A 6,000-nucleotide genomic window follows, 5' to 3' on the forward strand; every position below is an offset into this window, starting at 1 on the left:
AATGGAAAGTCGATAGTCAATGGCTTCTTATCTCTGCTGTGTAGCTTTGCTGTGTGTCTCTGCTGTGTAGCTCTGTCTTCTTTACTGATGGGGAAGCATTCCCATATTTTAGCTGTCTTGGGGGGAAGAGAAAGTTCACCCTACGCAACGGTACCCCCTGTCGGCTCTAGCTAGATGACATCCTTTAATCATGCAGGGATGTAAATCTAATTACTGATTGTCCCTATGCACAGTTGTACCTCTCAGATGCTATGGCAGGGATCAGAGAACAACTCAAGAGATTGTCCTTCTGCAGTATGGATTTGGATGGATGGCAAGATTCCGTTAGAATGGAGAACAAGTTCAATGGAACATGTAGCACATGACGTTTTGTTACATTTTTCAATAGAATTGTGAATTAATGACATATTGTGGATATTTGTGAAGCCAGCTCCTCAATGGGTCAATATAAATGTCCATGGAATGACCAAAACAATATAAAGTTGTTTTTTTTTATCTTCTGAAAACAAATGTTTTGAGGGCTAGATAGTAGGTGGTACCAAGCTATGGAACACTACATGTGATTGCTGGTTCCTGCAGAGATGAACTTTGACACCTTTCAGCGCACCCATCTGCAGTAAACATGCTTAATACTGCATGTGTATCACAAACAGTGAACGAGTGCTGACACCATCCAGCAGCCTGCAGCTATTTGGTCGTTCTTTTCTGTAATTTCATGGAAAATATCTCCAAATCCAAAGTAATCCCACCTCAAACATTAGGGGCATTCAAGAAATGGAAGGCCCTTCACAGATCCTTTCAATGCTGCATTAGTATATGCTGGATGAGCCTCAAACTTATTTCTGTGCCTTACTGGCATTGCATGGTGGTGTGATGATAATAGTGTGGCATCCCCAAACTTCAATTTGTGTTCCTTCAAAAAAAAAAAAAAGCTCTGTGCAAAAGACTCTGTTTAGGTCTATTTGTTTGAGTTTGACCCTGAGCCAGCAGATGGATTTTTTATTTTTTTTTGCATGGCAAGATCAAAGGGAGATTTTGAGGGTGGTAGCCCAGGCCTCCTGTGGGGCAAGAGACTGTACTTTAGAAATGCTTTATTGAGATGCAGTGTGTATAGCACTGGATTGCTCTAATCATGTAGATGAACCAGACCCGATTGATGTTCTGACCGTTTAGGCCGGTCATGTCTGGAACAGTCTGACTGGGTCATTTGGGCTGTAAATGCCATTAAAGCTGAGTTGCATTAGCTCGCTGTAGTCAGCCTAAACAGTTGGAACTGTCTGTGCCAAAGCATACGCTTTGGATGGCTTGATTTGTGATGTATCAAATGCTGTAATTCCACCGCAGAATTCCAGAACTGTGGTTCCCATTGGAACAGTATTCTGTGCAAGGAAATTGAAAATGTCATTGTATTTCTATGGTGTTGCATCACAATTTTCTGCAGATAATTGACCAAGTCATAATAGCTGTCATATTACCTTAGTACATGGTTTTTGGATTCAGTCTAGCACTGTAACACTATTGCCTACAAATACAGGACATTTTTTCCACTGAGTATTACAAAAAGGTTCCCCTAAGTGCTTTCCTGGTAGGCTCATAGCTCATTGTTAAATGGGATCTACAGATTTCTGCCTGGCCTAGAGATGCTCTGAACATCCAAATGAGAAATGACAAAAAGAAATTAACCTCACCCAAAGTCATGTGCTTTTTCCCTCCATAAGTGGCCACTGCCTTCCTTTGAGGGTGATGCTTAATGCTCTGAAATGTTCTCTCTCTCTCTCTTGTCCCCTCAGTTACATTCTCTCCCTCTCTTCTTTCTCTCTCATATCATTCCTTCTCTCTCTCCCTTGTTTTTCTCTTTCTCTCTCTTCTTCTCTTGTTCTCACATGATAGCATTCCCGTACTCAGGCCCATGTGAACTCATTAGTTCATTGGAGTATTCTTGCCACAGACAGCTGGATGGCCCCCTAATTAAGGCCAGAACAAAAGCCCCAGGTGGGGGCAAATGCCCCTCTGGTGGTCCAGCGCCGGGTGCACTTCCCCTCGCGGCCCCCATATAAATACTGGCCCTTATGTTTGTTTCACTCCAGCAAAGGTGGCAACAGGAAGTCCAAAGGTCATGTGTGCTGCGCGGCGATGGAGATCCTTAGGTTAGAGTGCGTTAGCCGTGCCATTCTGCCTTGACATTAAACCTTCCAACAACACACCCCGCCACACACACACACACCCTCCGCTATTTCTGGGTGGCACACTCTAAGTGATGCTGAATCCGGGCTTTGCTCTCCAGCCGTGTCAGCCTCCTGTGACTCACCCGATTTTAGCCAAACAGAAACATTACACAAATGGGACATGGTGATGTTATAAACGATCCCCTCTCCGCACTTCACTGTGTTCGTCTGAGTTTGTTGGCCAGTTTAGTTATTTACGCCAGCTGGGTGTTTTTTTCCTCTCCTTTTTTCGTAAGCAAATTTGTCCTGTTTGGTAACGCTCTTTATTAAGCAGGAATGGCAGCGGTTTTGTTGAGACGCTGGAATATATTGAAACAATGCAACTCTGCAAATGGAATTAGTCGCTGTGAACGGAGAGGATTCAAAGAGACTTGTGCTGGCTCATGGGTGAAATAATTAACGGGGCGGAAACATTGCTTTTGTAATGATCATTATCTTGACGAGTATTAATTTCTTTTCACGTAAAAAAGAGGCGTGGCAGCCCAATGATAGCTCACAAGAGCACGGGACAGTGGGGTGGAGAGCACTCTGGCTCTCTGCTGCAGATTAGATTAGTGGCTGCTTTTTGTGTCTCCACAGTAGTGTGTGCAATTATTAATCGCTTTAATTCTGTTTGTTAGTGCCTGTCTCAGTCCCTCTCTTTCTGTATGATTTAAACATAGAAAGCCATATGTTATTTTTATCCATTGTTGCTATGACAACACCTCTCTATTTTATTTGTGGAAAATGTAAAGTTTGCAGTTGTCAGATTACCCTCCACCCATCCTTCCATAACTATGTGCTTATTTTCCCACACTGTACGGTGTTCAACGCAGGCAGTGGCTATGCATTGGATGGTCATATTACTGAGAGGCAGTGAGGCTGTGGTGTAGTGGAGGGGGTCTCAGCCTCTAAACTGCTCCTGGGAAATGGTTCATTTTCAAACATCCTTTCAGTGCCATCTCTGGCAAGGGAATAAAGGGTTAAAGAAAGAACATTTGGCCTTGGCCTTCCTGAGCTTGGCTTTGGCTGCTAACAAGACTCCATGCGCGTAAACGGAGGGGGAGGACACAACGGCCTGAATTATTTATGACCAGGAACAACTGCGTTGTGCTGCGTCTCTAATCTACTGCAGTAATTCGTTAATAAGTCGTCTCCAGCTGAGCTGTCAGGCTTGTTATCAGTGGTGGGTAAGTAGCTGTTAAAACGTTCCCACTGAGGCCTGGGCAAGAGAGCGAGTGGTCATGTCATGGGCACCCAATGGCCAGGCCCAGGGCCCTTAAGACCATCTCCCCCTGACCTCGCGTGTTTAGAGGCATGTACTTAACCAGTCACTCGGACGGTTTCCCTGTCATGACAAATTAATGAGCGATTCCAGTCCCTCTCTTTCTCTCCCTCCCTCTCTCTCTCTCTCTCTCTCTCTTTCTCTCTCTTGCTCCCTCTTTCTCTTATCTCTGTATCACTCACTTTCTTTCTCTCTTTTAATCTCTCATCACTATCTATCATTCTCTCTCTTCTCAATTTCTCTTTACTACCTATTTCTCTCACTCTTTCCATGTCTTTCTCTCAATCTCTCCCCCTCACTCCATCAAAATCTCTCCTCTCTCTTTCTCTTTCTTTCTCTCTCGCTCTCTCTATCACACATCTGGGAGAGCTGGGGAGGACTCTGATGCCACCAGCTCCCACAATTATCACATTAATCGATCAAATATTCCCAAGTCGGTAATTTATTTAATTGTAGGGAACCAGAGAGAGAGAGTGAGAGCGAGAGAGAGAGAGAGAGAGAGAGAGAGAGAGAGAGAGAGAGAGAGTGAGGAGGGAGAGAGAGAAACAGAAAATAAAACCATCACTAATTTCAATTTGTTTCGCACCCCTCCTTTGAAGGGAGTTATGTCTTCATCTGCTCTGGCTATCCTCCAGATCTCTCTCTTCACCTCGATCAGAGTGTGCTGATCCTTTTCTCTATTGGACGATGGAGATGAGTAGATCAGAGGGTGCTGATCCCTTTTTTCTATTGGACGCTGGAGATGAGTAGATCAGAGTGTGCTGATCCTTTTCTCTATTGGACGCTGGAGATGAGTAGCCTTCCTGTTGCCCTCTGAGTGTTGGTGGATGCATATACTCTGTGCAAACATTGTCATGATTCACCGCCATAATCTTAATGGGATCTATTGATCTCGAATGCCACTTGTAGTGCTGGCAAGCAGCTCTATTTTCCTATGCCATTTGTAGTGTTGGCAGCCACTGCTCAACAAGATGGCTGAGGGTGAACTGAAGCTGTATGTGTCGGGTAAAAAAAAAGAAAAAACAAAACATAAAAAATTCTTTGTGAAGCCTGTGTGTGTGTGTGTGTGAGAGAGAGAGTGTGTGTAAGCGTGTGTTTTGACCTGAGAGAATATATGTGTATTTTTTGTATTTTTTACGCATAATCTAATATTTAAAAGTAAATCGTGCTAATGAACCATCTCATGAACAGTAAGCCTTCATTAAACACTTTAAATGAATAGAGAACAAAATGGGGCGTTGGAGAGGAGTGTGTGTACATATGCGTGTAATGCGTATCGATATATCATTATAATGTGTGTGTGTGTGTGTGTGTGTGTGTGTGTGTGTGTGTGTGTGTGTGTGTGTGTGTGTGTGTGTGTGTGTGTGTGTGTGTGTGTGTGTGTGTGTGTGTGGAGGGACTCATCCCTTGGCCTTTGGTTTTCGTAGGAGCTCGCAGTAGCCACGCGCGTGCACGCCAGCGTATGTGTGTGTATGTGTTTTTCTGTCTGTGTTTGAAATCCATTGATGTCAAAGCAGACCAAACAGAGCCCAAAGAGACATCTGTTACCATCTGTGGCCGTAGTAATTATGCTTACATTTTGCACCAAAGCCAGGAGGCACGTTTCTGGCCCAGGTGTTCCATGCTCTCCAGCTTGGCATCTGCACCCAGAAAGAAAAAAAACACAGGAAAAGAAAAGGGGGGGCACACAGCTTGTGTTCATCTACAAACCAACTATTTATTTTATTTGTGCCTCAGATGCAAATGAATGAAGCAGCACAGCTTGGGTAGCGATCCAAACAGTGCTGTTTGCCCTGGATTTGCTACACAGGTTCAGGTTTGAACGCCAGGAAAATATACACTATATATACATACTGTATATAGACAACAGTAATCTCTGCATGTGTGTGTGTGTGTGTGTGTGTGTGTGTGTGTCTGTGTGTGTGTGTGAGTCGGGACAGCGTTTTGGCCTTTAGTATTTACTATACTTGGATTTATATGCATTTTTACCCCGTGTGCAAAAACACATACTCAGACACAAATATAATTTCAGAAGGAACTTGGTAGTGGTGCTGATGGTAGTGGCAATAGTGGTGGTCGGGGGGTTGGGGTGGGGGTTGGGTGGATCACTCCCAACAGACCGTCCATTTTCCCCCTCAGAGCGCTTCTGGGCCACCGCTCCCCCTGGCTTAAGTGTCCCATTACGGAGACAGGCAGTGCGGCCGCAGCCTGACTCATCCAGACTGAAGGCTTTTCCGCTCCTCCGTCCTCATCCTCTCCTCAGTAGCCCAGTGCAGCGTCCTCTCCTCAGTAGCCCAGTGCAGCGTCCTCTCCTCAGTAGCCCAGCGCAGCGTCCTCTCCTCAGTAGCCCAGAGCAGCGCACGCTCCCGCTGAGGAGTCTGCAGGGCCGCCAGCACTGACACCACAGCCTCCGGCGTCAGCAGAGGCTCCTCGGGCAAAACGGCGCCCTATCTACCTCAGGATGCCAGTGGATGTGCCTGTGTGTGTGTGTGTGTGTGTGTGTGTGTGTGT

At 45.3% G+C, this 6,000-nt stretch overlaps 1 protein-coding gene across 1 annotated transcript in view; it reads left to right on the top strand.

Moving 5' to 3' along the window:
- The window catches only part of gabrb2a (gamma-aminobutyric acid type A receptor subunit beta2a), a 38,956-nt gene that overhangs the window by 1,617 nt on the left and 31,339 nt on the right, over positions 1 to 6,000 (top strand).

This window comes from Alosa alosa, chromosome 21 (genome assembly GCF_017589495.1).
Source record: "Alosa alosa isolate M-15738 ecotype Scorff River chromosome 21, AALO_Geno_1.1, whole genome shotgun sequence".
NCBI classification, from domain to species: domain Eukaryota; kingdom Metazoa; phylum Chordata; class Actinopteri; order Clupeiformes; family Clupeidae; genus Alosa; species Alosa alosa.